At 45.5% G+C, this 24,055-nt stretch overlaps 1 pseudogene; it reads left to right on the forward strand.

The window, feature by feature from the left end:
* Positions 1-3,758: 3,758 nt before the first annotated feature.
* On the forward strand, positions 3,759-23,940 carry LOC129488362 (nuclear factor NF-kappa-B p100 subunit-like; annotated as a pseudogene).
* Positions 23,941-24,055: the final 115 nt, after the last annotated feature.

Below are 24,055 nucleotides of genomic sequence, written 5' to 3' on the forward strand. Positions count from 1 at the left end.
GCAATGCAGAATCTTCCTATTATGGAGGTTTTTAACAGCTAGACACTTGGACCAGGCACAGTTAGGTCAGTGGTGGAGTCAGGCAAAGTGAAATTATCTTGAGGCATTAATCCCTTGCCTCCCATGGCCATTGATCACCCATGTTAGTTCCTCCACATACATAACATGAGGATATTCCTAGCTGTCAGCTATATTCTCAGCTACTTGGGCAAACGGATTCTTTGTTGGAGAAAGGAGTTCCTTTTGGACCTGGAATTGTGGAATGGAACAGGTTTTTGCCTTCCTTATAGTATGTAAGCTATCCTTTGTTTGCTGACTGCATTTTATAGCATTATGGGATAACCTGTAGCCCATATAGACTGATCTGGTTACCAGGATAGTGAGATTTATAAGACTACAAGTATCTGTTTTGCAATCAGATTTTGCTAACAGTTTAATATACACCATGGGCTGTTTTGTGGTAGTCAAGGAACTGGTGGAGCTTGATACACAATCCCAGCAAGTTAATTCTGGCACCTTGCTGGTGCAGTTAGGAAACATGCAGTTCCTTTTTCCACAACTGCTACTCCTTGAGCTCCCTATGGTAGTTGAGACTATGGGATAGGCAGATCCCGTGAATGCCACTTGGCAAGAATTATAGTAGAAAGATGAGTCTCTCTCTTTGTAGGTGAGACTCTAACCTGGTTTAGAAGCCTCCCTTCTTTCATCCCATTATGGATCTCAAACCAAATCCCAGGCTGGAATTTTGGATCATAGCATATATAGGACTGACCGTTTCTTGGGTCACAGACTGAATAGGTTGCCTGATTGTAGATACAGGTCCCTAGGTGGGTCCTGGAGCATTCATAATATGTATGGGATGAGATAGTCTTAATTTTTGTCTTCCCTTGCCATGTGGTATGCATACAGTAAGAACACTCTTCTAGGGGCTTTCCCTTTAGCATATGCAGGGGTGCCAATAAAATGAAAATGGTAAACAACATATCTATACTAAACATGGACAGGAAAAGTCCTTTCCAGGGAGGAGAGATTGGCGAAAATGGTAGCACAGTGTAACAGAACAATTAATATTACTAAGATAGCAATCAAACTTAAAACTTCTATCCACATTTACCAATCTGATGAAGACTCCTCAAGCTTCGGCCGTGCATAGACTAGTCAGCTTCCGGTGTGACTATAGCAGGGCTTGATGACTCCCCAAGCTTCAGCCTTGTGTAGACTGGCCAGCCTCCGGAGTGGCCAGAGCAGGACTGTCGTCTTTCCCTGCAGTGGTTTGGTTCCGTCACAGGATCAGTCAGGTCGGATGGTCTGGGTCCTGTTGACTGGTCCACTTGTCCTGTGCTGCTGGTTTCAGGCGACTGTGGTGGATCCAGGGCCCGATACCTGCAACTTTTAACAGTAGGGGTAGACAGGATTACAGTATGGGGCCCATCCCATATGGGTCCTAGAGTGGTTGAATTCCATTTTGTAACCCAGAGTCTCCAGTGCTAAAAGGATGTACTGGGTCAACTAGTCTTACAGGTATTCTTTCCTGTACCTGACCATGGACCTCTTGCATGGCTATTCCTAAAGCCTGCATTTGCTTTCTTAAAGTTAATTCCCCTAGTTCCCAGAGATCACCTTTAATCTGATTTATGATTGGGGGTGGTCGGCTGAACATAATCTCATAGGGCGAATACCCAATTTGTTGGGTAGAGGTGCACCTGACTTAGAGGAGGACCATGGGCAAGACCTGATCCCATCTAAGGTGAGCTTCTTGACAGAACTTCTTCAGCACTTGCTTGAGTGTCCAGTTCATCCGTTCTACTTTTCCTGAGCTCTGTGAATGGTAGGCTGTGTATAACTACCATTTTATCTTTAGCAGCCAAGTCAAGTCCTGGACTATTTCAGCCATAAATGCTGGTCTATTATCTGATCCTGAAGTTAAAGGCAGTCCAAATCTGGGAATAATGTCTCTTAGCAACATCTGGGTTACCTCTCGTGCCTTTTCTGTTTGGGTGGGGAAAGCCTCTACACATCCTGAAAAGGTGCAGACAAACACCAACATGTACCAATAGCCCCCAGCCAGAGGCAATTCAGTAAAGTCCACAGGTAGGTTCTCACAAGGCAATGCTCCCAAATTCCTGAATTCCTGGAGGCCTGGTTGGTCTCTGCCATGGGTTGTTGTGGGCACAGGTTAGACATTGCTCACAAACAGTTTGAGTAATCGTGGTGAGTCATGGCACATAAAAGTGTCGCCCCAGCAAAGTCTCTAGTGCTATCTTTCCCATGTGAGTCCCTTGGTGAAACTGATTAACAAATCTGGAAGCCACCATCTCAGGTATGACTAATCTCCCATCGGAGAACTTCCACCATCCTCCTTCAATGTAGCTCCTATTCTCCTGGGCAAACCAGGCCTTTTCACTTGGAGTGTAGCTGGGTGTCTCTGGGAGAGAAATCTCTGGGAGGAGAGGCATAACCAGAGCTTCCTCCTTAGAGGGCAAAGTCATCTTTGCTGCTCACTTTGCTTCCCTGTCCGCTTTCCTGTTTCCTTTTGCCTCAAAAGTTCCTGCTGCCTGATGTCCTTTGCAATGAATGAGAGCCACCTTTTCTAGAGCCCATACAGCATCTAAGAGCTGTAGAATTTCTTCCTTATACTTTATTTCTTTCCCTCCTGCAGTTAGAAGTTCTCTTTCTTTATATATTGTCCCATGGACATGCAGTGTAGCAAAAGCATGCTTAAAGTCAGTATAAATGTTGACTACTTTTCCTTTTGCTAGTACTAAGGCTCTTGTTAGGGCTATTAGCTCCACCTTCTGGGCTGATGTCCCAGCAGGCAGTGGTTGAGCCTCTACCACTGAGTCACATGTCACTACTGCATACCCAGCTTGGCAGACTCCTTCTGATATGAAGCTGCCTCCATCTGTGAAGTACTCAACATCTGGGCCTCCAAGAGGCTGATCTGCTAAGTCCCTTCAGCTGGAGAATACTTCATCTACTACATCTATGCAATAATGTTGAGGGAGGGGATCCCTCAGCTTTTCTATGGGCAGCAGAGTGGCTGGATTTTAAGTATTGACAGTTTCTACAGTTATATATGGATTTTCACATAGGAGGCCTTGATATTTAGTCATTCTTGGGTTTGATAACCAGTGGTGCCCTCTTTGGTCCATAAGAGTTATAAGTGAGTGTAGCACTCAAATGATTAATTTCTGTCCTAAAGTTAGTTTGTTGGCTTGTTGTGCCAGCAGGGCTGTGGCTGCTAGTGCTTTAAAGCAAGGGGGCCAGCCTTGTGCTATGGTGTCTCTTTAGATAAATATGTCTCTGGCCACTGCCATGACCTCATCATTTGGATCATCAGAACTCCAATAGCCATTCCTTTTTGCTCATGGACATATAGGAAGAAAAGCTTAGTCTGGTCTGGCAGCCCTAAGGCTGGGGCCTGTATTAAGGCTGTCTTGTTTTCTTTAAAGGCCTTTTTCTGGTCAGGCCCCCCCACTAGAGGAGGGGCTCATTTTCTCCCTGCTTTGTGGCTTCATATAGCAGTTTTGCCATGAGTGAGAAATTTGGAATCCAAATATGGCAGAAACCTGCTGTGCTCCTAAAAATTCCCTTATTTGACACCGGGTGGCTGGAGTAGGTAGTGCACATACAGCCCACTTCCGTTCACTGCCAAGCTCACCTTTTGCTTGACTTATTTCAAAGCCTAGGTACTTAACTCCTTCTGAACATATTTTTGCCTTTTCTTTAGATACTCTATATCCTGTTTCCCATAGGAGATGGAGGAGGTTATCAGTGCCTTGAAGGCAGTCAACCCAGGTAGGGGTTGCAAGTAAAAGATCATCTATTTACTGTAACAGGACACACTTGTCATTGGGTGGAGTGAAAGCCCTAAGGTCTGATGCCAGTGCCTCCTCAAAAATCGTTGGGGAGTTTTTAAACCCTTGTGGGAGCCACGTCCAGGTATACTGAGTTTTTCCCCAATGAAATGCAAAGATAGGCTGGCTCACAGGGGCCAGCGGTAGACAGAAGAATGCATCTTTGAGATCCAGGCAAGTAAACTATGCAGTACTTGCAGAATGTGACCCATCAACTGCCCAGTACGTAACCATCCAGTGGGTTAGGTACCACTGGATGAATGGAAACTGTAGCCTGGTTCACTGAGTGTAAATCTTGCACTGGTCTATATTCGTCAGTTGGCTTCCATACCAGCGAAAGGGGTGTGTTCCAAGGGGACCTGCACTTCACTATGATGCCACGCTTAAAGAGCCAATCTATGTGTTTTTGAATGCCACTTATGGCCTCTATGAACAACGGGTATTGACGAACCCATACCGGAGTCACTCCAAGTTTTAGCCCCACCAAGACTGGTGCCTGATTTACAGCCAATCCAGGTGGATTGTCTTCAGCCCACACTCTCGGAATCTTTGCAAGTAATCCATACATTTCAAGTGGTCCTGGCAGTTCTAGCCTAAGTGCTGTTTCTGCATATAGCCTCCATTCATCAGCCCTTGGGAAGGTGAGGGTTCATACCATAGTCTTTGGCTGACTCAGGTTTAAAGACACGTTCCCTTGCAGCTCAAAAGAAATTTGTGCTTGCAGTTTTTGGAGTAAGTGTCTTCCTAGCAAGGGGACTGGACAATTTGGAAGGTATAGAAACTCATGCTGGACTTCTCATCCTCCAATAATACACCTCCTTGACTGGCAGAAGGGTCTCTTCTCTGAGACTCGGGTTGCCCCAATAATAGTTGTGTAATTCCTGGATAGTGGCCCTATAGGTTGCGCCACTACCAAATATTCAGCTCTGGTATCTACCATAATGTCCATCTATTGGCCCCCTATCTCCACTGAGACCATAGGCTCCTGGGGGCTAAAGAAATAGAGCCCGGTCTGTCTCAGTCCTCATAGTCTGCTGCCTCTGCTAGGCTGATGAGATTGATGTCCGGTCTCAGAACACAGCTGCTGGTGGCCAGAGGCTCCGGCCAAGCTCCCTGATCATGGCTATTGCCCTTATCTTTCTCTGGACATTCATCCTTCCAGTGTCCTTTCTTTTTGCACAATGCACATTGATCCTTCTCCAGCCTTGTCCGGCCTTCAAAACCTGGTCTAGCCTAACCTCTTCCACGACCACATCCGCGACCATGTCCATGCCCCCTCACAATGCCAGTCTCTCTTTCAACCAGGGCAGCCACTAATAGCTCAGCCTTTTTCTTAAGCCTCCACTCAGCTTCCTTCTTTTCCTCTTGTTCATGGTTAACATACACCTTAGTAGCCACCTCTATAAGCTGAGTAACATTCATGCCTGCGAAACCTTCCAGTTTCTGAAGTTTCTGCTTAATGTCACCCTGCACCTGGCTAAGAAATAATATATTCACCATGAGCTGATTTTCAGTAGCCTCTGGATCAAATGGAGTATAGAGCTGGTATGACTCACAGAACCTCTCATAAAACTGACTGGGGTTCTCATCAGTCTTTTGGAGCACCTCTGAAATCTTTCCTATATTCATTGCTTTCTTTCCACTGGACTTTATCCCATTTAGAAGTGCCTCGCTATACCTTTGCAGATGCTGAAGCTCCTCTGCATCATTTAGGTCCCTGTTGGGGTCTATCTCTGGGAACCATTCCTGGGCATAATGCCAGACATCTCTTGTACCATCTGGCACATTGTTCTCTAGCCATTGGAGGGCTGCTAGAGTCACTCTCCTTTGCTCCTCTGTGTTGAACAGTGTTAAAAGGAGCTGTTGGCAGTCTGACCAGGTGGGGTTATGGGTTAGAAAAATGGATCTCATCAAGTCTATGAGGGCTTGAGGCTTTTCCATATAGGAGGGAGTATGTTGTTTCCAATTTAGGAGGTCTGTGGGAGAGAAGGGCTGGTAGATGAAAATCTGCTGCCCTCCTTGAACCTGGCCTTGCTCATCATGATAAATTTGTGCTCAAGTCTCATGGAGGGGCATTTGTAAGGCTTGGGTGTGGCCAGACTGGAGGTGGCCCACTGCATCACTTTGCTTTTCCTCCTTAGCTTTCACAGGCAAAGGCTCGGATTCTCCCCTGTGGGGTGATGGTTGAGACTCACTTTCCTCTGAGCCTGATTCCTCAAGGGCCATTTGCTCCATGCCTTGTCTTAGCTCTAACAAGGATGGATGTATCAGAGCATAAGGGGGAGGAAATTCCCTCTCCTCTGGAGGAGCTTGTAGAACCAGCTTTTCCTAACTCTCATGTTGCCTTTTCTTTTTTTCCAAGGTTCTAAGCATAATTGATTTTTCAGCTGCCTTAGGCTCAGCCTGGACCACCAAGGCTTTACAATAGGTTACCAGACAGGGCTGAAGCCATTTGGGGTGAGTCTAGACTACGTTTAACCAGGAGTCAATGTATGGAAACTGATCTGGGTGCCCAGGCTATCCTCCAACTCCGGTTACTACGCTGAACACATGGCCAATTGCTTCCCTATCTATCGTTCCTTCAGCTGGCCACCCAACATTAAAAGAAGGCCATTTTAATTCACAAAGAGTTTTCAAGCTTTCTGGGGGTCAGTTGAACTCCATAATCTCCACCAAAACCTTTCTTGAAAGTCTTTAACATACACTCCAACAGAGTAGGTTTTGATGCTTTTCCTCCCATTTCCACTCTTGGGACTCACGCTCACTCTGACTTTCATTCCAGACTGACCAGACCAAGTCCTATTACAGGAGTTTTGGGCACCACCTAGCTAGGAGAGTGCCTTATTCCTGTTACGACTGCTGCAGTTGTAAGGCAGCTCCTACCAGCTGTATGCGGATCATCCTAGGCCTGGTCAGACACACACTCGCTTCAGAGAACACAGTCCACGCTAAGAGATCTGCATCTCCCCACATCACTCCCCGTGTTGGCCCCTCCCAGAGCCGTCTCTTTCATGTGCTTTCACACAACTTCCCTCTCCCAGTTCCATGATCAGGGTGCCAAGCCTCTCTCACCACCTCCAGCTTTCAGTTTCCTTTCAGTCCGACTTATCGAGCCTCTCGTGTCCTATGTCAGTTGGGGCACAAGTTTCATTCAAATCGGCAAGCCACTCTTGCCATTCCCAGCCCCTCTGGGTCAGACTAGTAGTTACGCCCTAGGAGGTGATCAGTCTTCCCTTCCATCCTTATGGGACAGGTCCTGCCTTGGGTTTCCAGACCTTACCACGGTTCTGACGTGTGCATGCGGTTCCTGGAATCATCCTGTAGCCCCTTTTGCCAGTTCCATTGCACTGTCAGGGATAGGGCACCCGGACATGGGAGAGCCACTTCCCACTCCGGGCTGAATTCTTCCCATTGGCACCTGAGGTCACAGGTCTCCCCTGGCCTGGGGCTCCAGTCCCACAGGCAAAAGAGACAGTAAATCTGCCATCTCCAATCCTAGATGAGCCCCCAGAAAATGTAGTGGGAAATCAGAGAGCTGAAGAGACCAATAGGGTTACAGGAGGATTTATTAAGATGTACACCGGCTCAGCGGACCTGTGTCCAGAAAGTCTGAGGGCCGAACAAAGAGGGTGTGTGTCTTTTATGCAAGCAAGGGCATGAGAAACGTGATGCAGGAAGCAAGCTTACAGAAGCAAGAACAAAGGCAGCTAATCATTCTATGACATGTCTTACATCTTGGGAAAACACGTTTTTCAAACTGTGCTTACGTGTTTTGTGACCTTGCAGCTGTGCAGCAGAAAAAAAACAGGAACTTACAAACTTGCAAAGTATGTGAAGGAGAGATATGGTTAATGGTTCACAGACAGGCCATTAATATTCTTTTAAACTTCCCACTCAGGGGTGGGGGGTGGTTGTTTGGGGCCTTTAACCCTTAAATAGTAACTTTCCACCATAGGAAACAGAAACTTCTTATTTTGAATTTTCTACTTCAAGCTAAGCATTGTTTATGTTTTGCTGCTCATAAAGATGGCCTGGGTGCTTGACCCCCGCAACGTTTCCACATCCCAGGTGCTGCTGAGCCTGCCAGGGTAGAAAGCCCAGTGTCTTTGGTGACAGCACTCACCCCATCCCCACCCTTGCATCCCACCCACGTCCTACCCAACTCTACCCCCCACTAGTCCCCCCACTCCATCCAATGCCCACCTCACTCCACCCCACACACAGTCCCCCACCCCATCCAACCATTACTCCACTCCACTCCCCATCACAGTCCCTCACCCAACTCTACCCCCCACCACAGTCCCCCCATCCAACCCCCACTTAACTCCACTTCCCACCACAGTCCCCCACCCAACTCTATGCCCACCATAGTCCCCCAACAAATCCAATGCCCCCCAGTCACTCCCCACCACAGTCCCCCACCCCATCCCACCCCCTACCCCACCCACCCCCACCACAGTTCTGCACCCCATCCAACCCCCCACAACTCCACTTCCTACCACAGTCACCCACCCAACTCTACCCCCACCACGGTCCCCCACCCCACCTGCCCCCCAACTCAACTCCACCCCCAACCTGACTTCCACCCCACCCATGCCTTCACCCCACACCATATCTCCCCTACCCTGAAACCAGGAACAGAGGCTTCTCCCTTATCCCCAGGCCTCCTTCTGCAGCCCCCAGCCTCAGCTTCCAATTCCCTTTACCTGTTCTTGTCTCTGTTGTTCATCTCATTCAGCCTGAGCAAGATGATCTCATCCACCTTGTTCAAATCATCCATGATGGCAGCTTTGTGGATCATGCCCAGATCCTTCTGCCAGATTTGGTACCTGGGATTTGAGAAGCCATCGCCATCCTTGTCACGATTCTCCCTCCAGCTAGCCATGCATCTCCTGCAGGCCCCCAGGAATGACACCCCAACCCCCATCCTGAAGCCATAGATCTTCTCCCAGGCTGAGGGACTGGCTTCAAGACACTTCAGCTCCCACTCACTTTCTGTTGCTCTGGAACACAGCACCAGCAGGTAACCAGGTCCAGCCGCAACCTCCAACAGGGACATTCCAATCTCCAGCCACTTGGAGGAGCACCTAACTCAGCAAAGCACACATGCACACCTCAGCCAGCCAGCAAGGCCCTCAGCAGAGAAACAGCCCTGAGTTACGCTGAGGCAGACACCCCAGGCTAGTAGGCAGGGCTCCCCAGATTGGGCGGGGCTCCCTGGAGTGTGCCACCCACCCTGCCCCAGAGATCCACTGACTCCTCACCGGGGACACTCAGCAGCCTCCCAGATGACGCATTTGCCACTGTCTCAGAGTGACTTCCTAACTTAGCTACCTCTTGGAGGCCGGCAATGGAGTCCTGCTATTGGGGCAGGGGTGGCATAAAGAGCAAGGCATTCGGTGCCTGGAATGGACTCCAAGGAAGAAGCCAGAGAACCGAGCATCTTCTCCAAGACCCCCGTACCCAGTGCAAGCTGCAGGCCCTGGAGATGCTGTAGTGAGCCCGAGAGTACAACACGTGCCTGTTCGGCCTGGTGCAGTGCAGCGCCCGGGCCCTACTCCACTACGGTGTCACCACAGAGCACTGCTGGTGGGACAGCACCACCCACTGACACCGCAGGATGAGAACGGAGACACGCTGCTGCACCTGGCCGTCATCCACAGGCCAACCAGTGTCATGCAGCAGATAGCCCATGTCATCTACCACGCCCAGCACCTCGGCGTCGTCAACCTCACCAACCACTTGCACCAGACGCCCCTGCACCTGGTGATGATCACTGGGCAGATGTGGGAGGTGAGGTTTCGACTGCAGGTGGTTACAGACCCAGCACTGCTGATCGGCACGGAGACTCAGCCATGCACCTGGCACTGCAGGCAGGCGCTGGTGCCTCTGAGCTGCTACGTGCACTGCTTCAGAGTGGAGCTCCTGCTGTGCCCCAGCTGTTGCACATGCCTGACTTTCAGGGGCAGTATCCAGTACACTTGGTGGTCCAAGCCCAAAGCCCTGAGTGCCTGGATCTGCTGGTGAACAGTGGGGCTGAAGTGGAGGCCACAGAGCGGCAGGGGGGCCGAACAGCCTTGCATCTAGCCACAGAGATGGAGGAGTTGGGGTTGGTCACCCATCTGGTCACCAAGCTCCGGGCCAACGTGAATGCTCACGCATTTGCAGGAAACAAACTCCTGCACCTGGCAGCTGGACTGGAGTCCCCGATTCTCCCCTTCCTCCTTCTGAAGGTTGGTGCTGACATCAATGCTGAGAACAAGGAGCCCGTGTGCCCACTGCTCTCACCTGCTCCTCTGATAGCGACTCCGACTCCGACGGGCCTGAGAAGGATGCCCAAAGCAGCTTCCAGGGCTACATGCCTCTTGACCTCACTCACAGCACCAAAGTGAAGACCTTGCTGCTAAATGCTGCTCAGAACACCACGGAGCTGCCCCTGACCCCACCCAGCCCTGCAGGGCCAGAGAGTAAATATTTTTGGTTTTGCAAGTCACACCTTCTGTGTCACAACCATTCGACTCTACCTTTGTAGCACAGAAGCAGCACCCAGGGATGATAGGTCAAAAAATGCTTGTGGCTGTGTTCCAAAAATGTTTATTTCTAAAATCAGCGGTGGCTACCATACTGTAGTTTTGACCCCTAAACTTATAGTATAAAGGTATTAGATGAAGCCAAGAAGAATGTTTCTGACAGGAACAGTCACAAGAAGCAGAAGGCAAAAAAAAAAAAAAAAAAAATGTATATTGATAGTTAAAATTAGTATGTAGAATCTCTAAAAAATGCTTGCAAATCAACAAGGTTTTTTTCTACAGAACTTATCAGAGCTTTTCAAAATACTAAAATGCTTTGTGATGCTCCAAAGACTCTACAGATTTACCCAAAATTAGTGCACCTCGGTGCGCCTCTGCTGAGGCTAAACCATGCCACCCATCAGGACATGCCACAAAGTGGACCTTTCCAGCCTCCCTTTATTTCAATGTTTCATGGCTTTCCCTTCACATAAACAGTATCCACTGTCACTTAGGTCAGTGAGGTTTGGAGCTACATTTCACAGTCCCTGATTCAAACTCCAATAGAACTACTAATAGGAGCTTAAAGGCTTGCAGCCTCTTCTGGATAGAGGGAGATAATAGGAAGGTAGAGCCATCTACAGGAGACATGTGGTACTGCACAACAAGAGCTGTGAGGAGCAGGTGGGCAAAGGGACTGAAAAATGCATCACAGCACCTAGTAGAAATCGCTCTACGCCCTCTTTATTTAACATAGAGATTCAGCAACGAGGGCAGGGTTTTCAGGAGCAGATCTTTTATTTTTGTTTGATGGGGTTAGGTGGAGAGACATGGTCTTGACCACAATTTATGTTATGACAACATGTGTGAAGAAGAGAGGATATTTAAAGTAGGTGTTTCCTTTGCAGGCTTGAGTGGGCATTCGACTTATATACAAAAGTGCACCCATTTTCAGTGTCTCCACATCAGCACCAATTTCATTTAACTGTAAGATTCTTTTTACCATAAACACTTGGGGTGCTCAATGGTTTAAAGGACATTCTACACAAAAGTTTGAAAGCTCTTAATTACAGCAACTAAAACCTCACAATGGTTTCCTAGATATGTCTTTTGTGTAGTATTTTGAAAAATAGATTTTTCTTCCAAAGAGTTAGGACAATAGCATTTATGTCATAAAAACTCTGTTTTTTTGGACCACATTTTGTGATAAAAAGCAAATGAGCTTTGCATTTAGGAGCTCCAGGAAATCCTGGTTGCCCTTGGAAATCTGCCCCCTCATCCTGACAAAGGGCCAAACAGCTTAGAGGTAGGGAATATCCCCCTCCATCGGCTCACCAAAATGTGCAGCTGGCCGTATGTTCTTTACTGATGTCCTGTGAGCCCTTAAGGTATTTAACATCTCGATTTTCTGTGGATTTATGGAAGAAAATGTATCTCTCCAAATGTGTATAGTAGTTCCCCCTTATCTGCAGGGAATAGTGCCAAGACCCCCAGTGAATGCCTAATACTGCAGATAGCACACAACCCTATATATGCTATTTTTTTTACTATAGATACATACATACATACCGGAAATACAGTTTAATTTATAAATTTGGTACCATATGTGATTAACAACCATATCTACTAATAAAACAATTAAGACAATAGGCTGTAATGAAAGTCATGTGACTGTGGCCTCCCTTTCTCTCTCTGGAAATATCTTACTGTTCTGCACTCACCCTTTCTGTGGTAATGTGAGATGATACGGTGCCTACGGGATGACATGAAGTGAGGCGAATGATGGAGACATTTTGACATATCGTTAGGCTACTACTGCCCTCCTGATGATACATCATGGGGAGGATCACCTGCTTCGCGTGGCCCCAGAGCATCGCACCATGACAATGTATTTTTTGCTGGGTGTCAGGAGCCTACGATGCTGATGTTTGGGGATCCTTGAGAATTGAAGGGTTTTTTTTGTTTTTTTGTTGTGTTATGTTTTTTTTGCCAAGATCTGCTGGAAGAACATTGCAATCAGATGTTGTGTCTTTATTTTCAATCCATCAAAGTGTTGCTGCAGAGGTTATGATTCTTCAGTGAGAATGCGAGTAATTTTAACACCGCATTCCATCCTAAGATATTCCATAATTTGGTTCTTTAATGTCTGTGCAATTTGAAACACTTCAGCACATTTCGATTATGTCCACGTTGCTGATTCTTCTTCATTTCTTCATCTTTCTCTGCGGACAACTCAACAAATTCTTCCAATTCCTCATTTGTTAACACTTCTTGATGGCCTTCAATATCTTCTGCCACTTCAGCAAGCATGTCAGCAACCCTTCTCCACCAACCTGTCTTGCTGCACGAATCATTTTCCTAACTTCTCCACTGATCCCAGAGAAGCTTTTAAAATCATTCGTGGCTTCACTCCGTAAGCTCCTCTAGCAGGCATCTACAGTTTCTGGTTTAATTCATCCAATGCAGCTTTGAAGAATGTTATTGCATTAGCAATAGTGAATGGTTGCACTGCATTATGTCCAGATTAGGGTCTGCATCGATTGCTGATAAAATGTGATCAAATAGAGTCATTCATCAATGAACAACATAGACATGTTCTTAGAAATGTGTCATAAGATGATTGTGTCTTTGCATGAATGATGAAAGTGCATTTCCACAGACTTAGATGGAACAGTCTACTGCACACCTAGGCTGTATGGTATGGCCTATTGCTCCTAGGTTACAAACCTGTACCACGTTACTGTACTGAATACTGCAGGCAATTGCAACACAATGGTATTTGTGTACCTAAACATATCTAAACATAGAAAAGGAACAGTTAAAAATAGGACATGAAAGATAAAATATGGTATACCTCAAGAGGGGACTTGTGATGAATGGAGCTTGCAGGACTGGAATTTGCTCTGAGTCAGTGAATGCGTGGTGGCTGACTGTGAAGGCTAGGACATTACTGTGCACTACTGTGGGCTTTATTAAACACTTACACTTAGGCTGAACTAAATATATTTTTAATTTTTTCTTCAATAATAACTTAACCTTAGCTTACTGTAACTTTTTGACTTTATAAATTTTTCTTAATTTTTTGACTTGTAATAACACTTAGCTTAAAACACAGATTGTACAGCTGTACAAAAATATTCTATAAGCTTTTTTCTTTTCTTTTTTTTAACTTTTTAACCTTTTTTTTTTTGTTAAATACTAACACACAAACGCCACCTGCATTAGCCCATGTAGGCCTACACAGGGTCAGGATCATCAACGTCACTGTCTTCCACCTCCATATCCTGTCCCACTGGAAGGTATTCAGGGGCAATAACATGCATGGATCTGCCATCTCCTGGAATAACAGTGCCTTCTGGACACCTCCTGAGGGATCTGCCTGAGGCTGCTTTACAGTTAAGTTTTTTTAATAAGTAGAAAGAGTACATTCTAAAATAAGAATAAAAAGTATAGTAAACCCATAAACTAGTAACATAGTTGTTTATTTTCATTATTAAGTATTATATGTTGTACCTTATATTATTGTGTGCTATACTGTTACACCACTGGCAGCACAGTAGGTTTGTTGATATCAGCACCAACACAAACACATGAATAATGTATTGCACTGTGACATAGAAGGGCTACAACGTCACTAGATGATTAGTGCTTGTCCAGCTCCATCGTAATCTTATGAGCCCGCCATCCCATACTGGGTCTGTCATTGACCAAAGCCTTGTTAGGCAGTGCATTACTGTACTTCTATGAACCTCAGTGTCCTCTTCTATGAAAATGGAATGATGTTAGTACTATGTCAGGGGATTATGTGAAAATTAATTGGGATGATGTATGTAAAGATCCTTCTCAAGATCAGGGCACAATAAATTTATATTTTAAATAGCTAAAGATACAAATTGAAAAACTAGAGTCATAAATCAATAAAGTATAATATTGCTACTTTTCCAGCAAGTCCTAAATCAACCTAGCTATAAAATCAGTAAATAAAATTCTCTTTGATTTTCTTTTTTCAATTATTATAAAGCAAACCTCTGAGATTTCAGGGTCAAGGTTTTCCATTTATGTTTATTTGTTGCTGTTTTTATTTCTGCCACTTTTTATGGGGTTGGTCCTTTTAACTGAAGAGAAGATAATGAGACGATCACGATACTTAGATCTTGAACAACTCACACACACACATGTCTAAATTTGTTTTAAAAGTGAAAGTAAATTCGTCCTAGAAGTTAAAACACTGATAATTGTCTAGCTGAAAGTAGACAATTATCTGTCAGAGAATGTATCTACTTCTGCAGGTGATAGTAAAAGTCTAAATAAAATACTAGAATTTTACAAATAAATCGATGCTGTTTTAATCCACAAATTGGTTTCCAACTACCGATTTAGCCAAGTGATTTTTTTTTTTTTTTTTTTGAGACGGAGTCTCGCTCTGTCGCCCAGGCTGGAGTGCAGTGGCACAATCTCTGCTCACTGCAAGCTCCACCTCCCGGGTTCACGCCATTCTCCTGCCTCAGCCTCCCGAGTAGCTGGGACTGAGAGGTGACAGCGTGCTGGCAGTCCTCACAGCCCTCGCTCGCTCTCAGCGCCTCTTCTGCCTGGGCTCCCACTTTGGCACTTGAGGAGCCCTTCAGCCCACCGCTGCACTGTGGGAGCCCCTTTCTGGGCTGGCCAAGGCGGGAGCCGGCTCCCTCAGCTTGCAGGGAGGCGTGGAGGCAGAGGCGCCAGCAGGAACCAGGGCTGCACGCGGCACTTGCGGGCCAGCTGGAGTTCCAGGTGGGTGTGGGCTTGGCGGGCCCCTCACTCAGAGCAGCTGGCCAGCCTTGCCGGCCCCGGGCAATGAGGGGCTTAGCACCCAGGCCAGCGGCTGCGGAGGGTGTACTGGGTCCCCCAGCAGTGCCAGCCCACCTGCGCTGTGCTCGATTTCTCACTGGACCTTAGCTACCTTCCCTCGGGGTAGGACTCAGGACCTGCAGCCCGCCGTGCCTGAGCTTCCCACCCTCTCCATGGGCTCCTGTGCAGCCCCAGCCTCCCCGACGAGCGCCGCCCCCTGCTCCACGGCGCCCAGTCCCATCGACCACCCAAGGGCTGAGGAGTGTGAGCGCACGGCGAGGGACTGGCAGGCAGCTCCACCTGCAGCCCCGGTGGGGGATCCACTGGGTGAAGCCAGCTGGGCTCCTGAGTCTGGTGGGGAGGTGGAGAACCTTTATGTCTAGCTCAGGGATTGTAAATACACCAATTGGCACTCTGTATCTAGCTCGAGGTTTGTAAACACACCAATCAGCACCCTGTATCTAGCTCAGGGTTTGTGAATGCACCAATCAACACTCTATATCTAGCTACTCTGGTGGGGCCTTGGAGAACCTTTGTGTCAATACCCTGTATCTAACTAATCTGATGGGGACGTGGAGAACCTTTGTGTCTAGCTCAGGGATTGTAAAAGCACCAATCAGCACCCTGTCAAAATAGACCACTCAGCTCTACCAATCAGCAGGACGTGGGTGGGGCCAGATAAAAGAATAAAAGCAGGCTGCCCGAGCCAGCAGTGGCAACCGGCTCGGGTCCCCTTCCACACTGTGGAAGCTTTGTTCTTTCGCTCTTTGCAATAAATCTTGCTACTGCTCACTCTTTGGGTCCACATTGCTTTTATGAGCTGTAACACTCACCGCGAAGGTCTGCAGCTTCACTCCTGAAGCCAGTGAGACCACGAGCCCACCGGGAGGAAGGAACAACTCCAGACGCGCCGCCTTAAGAGCTGTAACACTCACCACGAAGGTCTGCAGCTTCACTCCTGAGCCAGCGAGACCATGAACCCACCAGAAGGAAGAAACTCCAAACACATCCAAACATCAGAAGGAAGGAACAACTCCAGACGCGTCACCTTAAGAGCTGTAATACTCACCGCGAGGGTCTGCGGCTTCATTCTTGAAGTCGGTGAGACCAAGAACCCACCAATTCCGGACACAGGACTACAGGCGCCCGCCACCACGCCCGGCTAATTTTTTGTATATTTAGGAGAGACGGGGTTTCACCATTCACAGGATGGTCTCGATCTCCTCACCTTGTGATTCGCCCACCTCGGCCTCCCAAAGTACTGGGATTACAGGCGTGAGCTACAGCGCCTGGCCCCCAAGTGATTCTTAAAATGTATAAATATGAACAGTGAGCCTCATGTCCTAGCTACCTGTTACTATGTAGCAAGCAGCCCGAAACCCAGTGGCATAAGCAAGAGCAAGCATTCATGGACCTCATGAATCTACATTTGGGTTGGGCTCAGAGAGACTGGCTCATTTCTGCTGCATGTGGCATCAGTAGGGGTAGCTCCTGGGGCTGAGGTCATCTGAAGACTCAGTGTTCACCTGTCTGGAGACTGACAGCAGCTGTGGGCTGGAACACCCATCCCCAAGGCCCCTCCACACAGCTGCTTGGCTCCCACCCAGAATCTGGCTGAGTTCCAAAAGCAAGCATCCCAAGTGAGAGTGGGGCAGAAGCTGTTTCATCTGTTTTGACCAAGCCTCAGAAGTCATATGGCATCAATTATCTCACTCTTAATTAGCTGAGGCTGACTTACAAAGAGCCACTAAGATTCAAGGAGAGCAGCCATGGACTCAATATTTGATAAGGTGTGGCAAGTTTCTGGTAGGGCAAGTAGGATGGGAAACATTTTTGCCACCATTTTTGGAAAACACTTTCTACCTCACTTACATTTCACTGAGTCGATGTAACATATTTATCTACTATGGCATTTTGCTAATGCCTTGTATCCAAATTAGAAATTCATTCATTCATTCAAAAAAAAAAAACATACACCAAGTTCTTGTTATGAGCTATGCACTTTACAAGGTGATGGATATATCAACATTAATAGGCAAGATTAGATGCGAAAATTGTCAGTGCCTCTGCTTAAAATAAATATTGTCTCATAACCTTAATAATTTGTTTGAGAATGATTTAGAGCAGTTGTTAGAATCAAACTCAGGATCCAGATTGCCTAGGTGCTAATCCTCACTCTCTTGTGTGCTCTTGTCTATGATACGGGCAAGTTCTTGAAACTTCTCTGGGCTTCTGTCTTCTTGTCTGTAACATGAGACTAGTAATAGATCTGCCCGGTAGGGTTGTTGTGAGGAGGAAAGGTATTAATTCATGCAATTGGTTAGTGTCTGATAGTAAGCACTCAATAAGTGTTGGCCATAATTATTATTATTTATTAAGATTAAAATGGGTTTCAAAGTTTATGATGTAACAATAGGAGAAAAGGAGGAGAATTAGAAAATCAATAATGCATACAATATCACCATAACAAAGTACAGAAAAACCTTATATGTGGAAGAAATTTTATATTGGAAAAAAATGCAGCAAAACATTTTAAGTGATGTGTTGGAGTGAAAAAAACTATAGAAAATTATTTTCTTCTTATCTCTATATTCTCAAAGTTTTTTTCACACGAAAACGAATTGCTTGTATAATGTTTATATTTGCTGACCTATAACTGAAATAATAAAGCTACTTCCCGTTACAAGAAAAATCAAATGTTTAAAGGTATACATCCTCTGTACTTCCAGTTCCCTTTAAAGCTGATCATATTGATCTGCGTTATACTTTGCTCTTGTCAACACAGCATACCTAGTGTTGCAGCCTATAGAGAAAAGAAAGAAAAATGGCTTAAAACTTAATGACATGTTACAGTCTGAATTACTAATACATACTCGGTCAATCCCTGATGCCCAAAAGACCATCTGTCTCCCTTTAATGTCTCCAATAACCATCTATATGTTTCACATTTATCACTGTGGCCCTAATGCATTTGCCAAACACATGAATATTTAAATATCTAAAACTATTGTGTCAACAGAAAATGTGACAGATTTACAGTTGGGGTTTTTTCCTTTGAGTAACCAAAGGAAAAAGCTGTGCACCTGCGCTAGGGACTACAGGGATATTCAGTTTCACCTGAAGAGATCTAAGAACCCAGATTCGAGAACTTCAGGAATAACGATAGCTGTGCTTGTCAGTGCTTATTCTGTCCTAGGCCCCAGGCTGGTGTTTGTCCTGTTAGCTCATTTCATCCTCCTAACGGTTCTATGAGGTCTGAAATACTATTAACTCCTCCTTACAGGGGAGGAAGCTGAAGCTCACAAAAATTAAATGACTTCCCGGCCGGGCACAGTGGCTCACGCCTGTAATCCCAGCATTTTGGGAGGCCGAGGCAAGCAGATAACGAGGTCAGAAGACCGAGACAATCCTGGCTAACGTGGTGAAACCCCGTCTCTACTAAAAATACAAAAAATTAGCCGGGCGTGGTGGCGGGTGCCTGTAGTCCCAGCTACTCGGAGAGGCTGAGGCAGGAGAATGGCGTGAACCCGGGGAGGCGGAGCTTGCAGTGAGCCGAGATCGCGCCACTGCACTCCAGCCTGGGCGACCAAGTGAGACTCCATCCCAGAAAAAAAAAAAAAAAAATTAAATGACTTCCCACAGCCAGGAGATGGAGGGTCGGGTCTCAAACATCTTTTCTCCCAGCACCAAACCTGTGCCCTGACCACTGGCCTCCTGCAGCAAGCAGCCACGCACTCTCAACAGTGCTACTACTGCAGGCTCTGGGCATTCGGGTTCACTGGGGTGACAGGCAGAGTTTTAGCAATGACTCTCCAGCCTGAGCATTTCCTCACAGAAAAGTGACGGCCAGGATTCCCACCAGGCTTCGCTGTCACAGAAGAGGTCACTTTCTTGGGCCTTACAAAACCGTCCTGCTGCTGTCTCTTTCTTCATAATAGGACACGTACATTATCCTTAAATGGGATTGGGAGTGGGTGGATTAGGCTGTTTTTGTGTCGTTGTAAAGGAATGTCTGAGGCTGGGTAATTTACAAAAAAAAGAAGTGTAGTCGTTTCACGGTCTGTTGGCCGTACAGGAAGCATAGTGCCAGCATCTGCTTGACTTCTAGTGAGGCTTTTACTCGTGGCAGAAGGCAACGAGAAAGCAGGCATATCACATGGTGAGAGTGGGAGCAAGAGAGATATGGGGGAGATGCCAAACACTTTTAAACAACCAGATCTCGTATGAAATCAGAGTGAGGACTCACTCATCACCAAGTGGCTGGCCCAAGCCATTCATGAGGGATCTGTCTGCATGATCCAAACACCTCCCAACAGGCCCCACCTCCAACATTGGGGGTTACATCTCAACATGAGATTTAGAGGGGACAAACATCCAAACCGTATCAGTGAAGGAATGCAATTAAAGTTACAAGTCCAGTGGCAAAGAATAATGGTATGAGAAGTATCTTGATGCTTACATCAGCGTCAAGCTCACCAGAGAAATTCAGTCCTGTAAGTCCAATTGGAGGTTCTAAGGTGGTCGAAGGTGGGATGATGAGAAATGGGAGAAAACATAAATATGCAGCATTTGGAATGAGAAAGCACAAATGGCTACCTATGTGGAGGGGGGCTTTTTAAAAAGCATGTGTGGCGTGAAGCTAGTAACTCTGTTGGTATTAAGCATTTTTCTAGTCTGACTTTCATAAGTACTACTTCAGCTAAAATGTAAACATTCCCTGAAAGGTATAGTTTGACTTTTATTTGGGGGGTTGTTTGGTTTTGTTTTTAAGGTTGAAAGAATGAAAGAATCGGTTGTTCAAGAGCCAACCCCACCCCCGCCCCCGCAAAAAAAAAGATCCATTAGATTTTCTTCTTTTCAGGAACCATCTGCTAGGGCTGAAGGCGACATTTTTCATGAAGCCACCATGATCTCATTGAACAACATAATGTTAGAGCCAACAGTTACCCTGGAAGATATCTCTGCCAAAAGCCTTATTTTCCAAAGGAGGAAACTTGGGTGCACTTTTCAACATTCACTTAGCTAATTAGTGAAGAGCCTTTCAGAATGAATAAGTTCAACACGTTGGCTCAAACAAGCCTTTCTTGTGAGTGTTTCCCTAAAAACTCTGGTTACAATGACCCCATTGTTCCTTCAATACGTCGTTAACATGATTGCTGTTGAGGGATGACATGCATCCAAGGAAGAACTGCTGATCAGGCCACTTGAGGTCACACCCACCCAACAGAGAAGCTCACATATCCTGCCTCAATGAATCCATCACATCAAAATTTGGAACCTGTTGCAAACAGCTGAATCTGTCACAGCCTGCCTACGTGGGTTTTAGTATTAACTGTCACTGACAGTGTCCATTGAAATGATATGCATAGTATATAAAGCTTTGTTTTCTAATACATTGAGGGAATTGGAGAGCCAGTTAAATAATCAAGCACTGTAATTAACACATTTTTATTTACATTGCCCCCAAAGTCCCTACTGACATGCCTAGGAATCATAAACTCACAGGCTGTCAGCACAGGAAGCTATCTGAGTGGTCATCACAGCCCAGCTATCTCACTCAATGGTTCTCTGGTTTGTCTTCTTATCACATTTTCAAACAGCAGAATCTTCGGTGGCACGCCACAAAGGCCCAAACAACTCACAACAACCCCAAACAAATCATCAAGAATTATGATGCTGTCATCCCAACAACATAACAATGCCCAGAAGAACAAAGCCATCACCACCTTCCCATTGGGCCACCCTTCATCCAGGTGCCACTGTTTGACCAAAACTCATTTCTGCTGCATCTCAGCTTGTCCTGACTAAACCCAAGCTCTCCTGGGCATGAGCTGGAAATGCTACTACTCGCAGCAAGCCTGCCTGACTTCCGCGTCATTCCCCACAACAGCTCAGCTCAAATTCCTCCCAGTAGACACTACTGAAGAGTACCTCTCTGACCGGAGCAATATAAATTCATTCACAAGTGGTGTAAATCAGGCAATAGTCCTGTGAATGATCTAGGATACACCAGATTGCCATGGCCCAGTGCTTAAGAAACACTCCTCCACCTTAATAATAAAACACAGGGTAAAGACAGAGAACCATGAATGCACTAAGAAATCTGAATTCTAGAATGGGTTCTTCCATTAATCAGCTATGTGACTGGAAAAGCAGTCTTTGATTTTCACACTGTCAATGAGACATTTGGAAGACATACTTTCTTAGGAGTCTTCTAGTTTAAAGTTTCATGGTTCTAAGCAATATCACAGTGGTTCCCTGAATGGTGTTACCCTCTAAAACTATAGACAGTTCCTGAAAGGAGATCAATTTACATAAATAAATTGGATGACTTTTCTTTCTGCTAGGTACTAAGCCAATTCTGTCATCAAAATGTATTTAAGCCACTAGTATAGAAAAAAACTATGCTAACTGGCCCAGAATGAACATTAGGAAACAGCCTAATAATACCAATTTCTTGACAATCAGGAGGATTGGTTAAAGGCCAGATAACACATCCCTTGTTATAAATGCATCATCACATAATAATGATTTGGGTGTAAAGTTTTTTCCCTGTGCTCTTCATCCTTCATATGAGCATAAAGCACACTTTTATCAACATCAAGAAATGGATCATTAAATACATACGCATAACACCATGAAACATTTTACAAACTACACCAACTGACATCGCAAATAAAAAATGAACAAATTAAGACATAGGAGGAAAAATAATAATTTTAATCTCTCTTAATTATATAGCAATTAAAAAGGAATAATAAATTAAGAAAATCAAACTATCTTCCACAACTAAAAGTATTCATTGTAACAAAAGTTAATTAGCATTTTTAATCAATAAGATAGACTTTCTAATATCCTGAATTACAAATTGAGTTTTCAATTGATTTTTTCTAGATCCCTTTAAAAATTGTATTTCTGCTCATTCAATACTAATATTTAACTTTAGACAAATGACTTAGTCACCACAAAACAGCACAGTGCCCAAGGCCATCCCTATGAACTATGAAATGGCTTCAGAGACTCTCAAAGATTCTCTGAAGTTGCCACATAGAGAAAAGACAATTGATCCAACATAAAACCACTCAAGGAAATTTCATCCAGGGCTTGAATCCCAGGCCTACTGGAAGCAGTGTTATCAAAGCTCCCTGAAATACCTCAGTGAAACTCATTAAATTCCTGGCTACAGAATCAGCCCATCTTTCCCAGGACCTGCTCACTCCCAGGCGTGGGGCAAGCTGCCCATCCCAGGTATCAGTGGGTTATCTAAGGGTCTGCTCTGAACTGTGCTTGAAATTCTATAGGGATTCCTGTTTCAAGGCTTCTGAGTTCCCAGAATTTGGGGTTTGACATGGACACACCCTCCCACTTGCTTTAGTTCAATTTTACCAGACAGTTTGAATTTTTGTAGAAGGTTGAATAATGGCCCCCAAAGGAAATCCATGCCCTGATCCCCAGAATGTGTATCACCTTAAGCAGGAAAAAGGACTTTGTAATTGTGTGTAAGTAAGGATCTTGAGTTGGGAAGGTTATTCTGGATTATCCAGGTGGGCTCTAAATACACTCACGGTATCCTTCTCATAGAGAGGCAGAGAGAGAGTTGACACGGAAAGGAGAAAGCCATGGACAATGCAGGCGGGGATTGGAGCGGGGTTGCCACATCCCAGAGAATAGCAGCAGCCAACAGAAGCTGGAAGGGACAAGGCACGCATTCTCCCTTCAGCCTCCGTGGGAGCAAGCCTCTGCTGAGATTCATTTCAGCCCCGTGACATTGATTTGGACTTCTAGATTCCAGAAACCTTAAAGCTGTTGTCGTAGCCACCGTGTTTGTGGTAGTTTCTTACAGCAGCTACTGGAAGCTAATACAATTTTCAACTGGACTTTCCACTATTTTCCACTGATCATGACCTCAGAAGCAAACTTGGATATGGTATTAAGCATCCCTAAAAGACCTTGTACAGACACATCTATGTGTATGGCATTAAACACCCTCAAGAGACCCTCTACAGACAATATCTCCGCTCATGATATGAAACGCCTGTCAGAGACCCTCTGCAGACAATCTCTGTGCTTGTTGTTCCAAGAACCACTCTCATAACTGTTTTTTTTCTTGAGAGAAGCATCCATTTTTGTTGATGTTAATAAGCAATTCAGCTTGCTAAACATAGGAAAATACAATTTTAGGTTCAGGTCTTGGTAATTAGTCTTCCTTTATATGCAAATACAATTAGCATTTTCATGCAAAGTCGCCAAAACTAAGGAATAAATTCTATTTTCGACCTACAGAACAGTTGTAATTATATTTATTATTTGTCAGTTCAGACTCAATCCCAATTATAGGTCATAGAGGAAAGTTTTCAAATAAACAATTTATCTAAAATATGATCGATTTTAGAGGATTTAGTAAAAACAAAACAACTTTTTAGAAGTGGTTCTTTTCCATGATAACATTTGGATCCTATACAAGCTTTGAGATATGTGTAATTTCCAAAAAATGTGGCATTAAATAAACACTTCCATATAGAAATATAATAAGTGCAACCATTCTGAATTGGGACCGCTGTGTAATGTGTTTCATTCACATCAAATTCTCGTTAGGAACACCCGGGCCCATCACTGCTGCCCCTGATTAGTGCTGCTACCTCCTGGCCACAGCCGTGCTGTCTGCCAGCCTGGAGGTGCCAAGCAGCCAGATCATCACCCTAAATCTCCAACCTCACAATGATGCCATTGGTGCATTAACTGTCCTGTGATGGAGAATTTCCCACATAAATGATTCCCACTCACCCAGACACAGAGCCGATGAAATCTGAGGGCACAGCTGGCAAATGCCATCGTATGTGGAGAAGTAACATTGTTCACAGTGGT

This window comes from Symphalangus syndactylus, chromosome 1 (genome assembly GCF_028878055.3).
Source record: "Symphalangus syndactylus isolate Jambi chromosome 1, NHGRI_mSymSyn1-v2.1_pri, whole genome shotgun sequence".
Classification (NCBI taxonomy): domain Eukaryota; kingdom Metazoa; phylum Chordata; class Mammalia; order Primates; family Hylobatidae; genus Symphalangus; species Symphalangus syndactylus.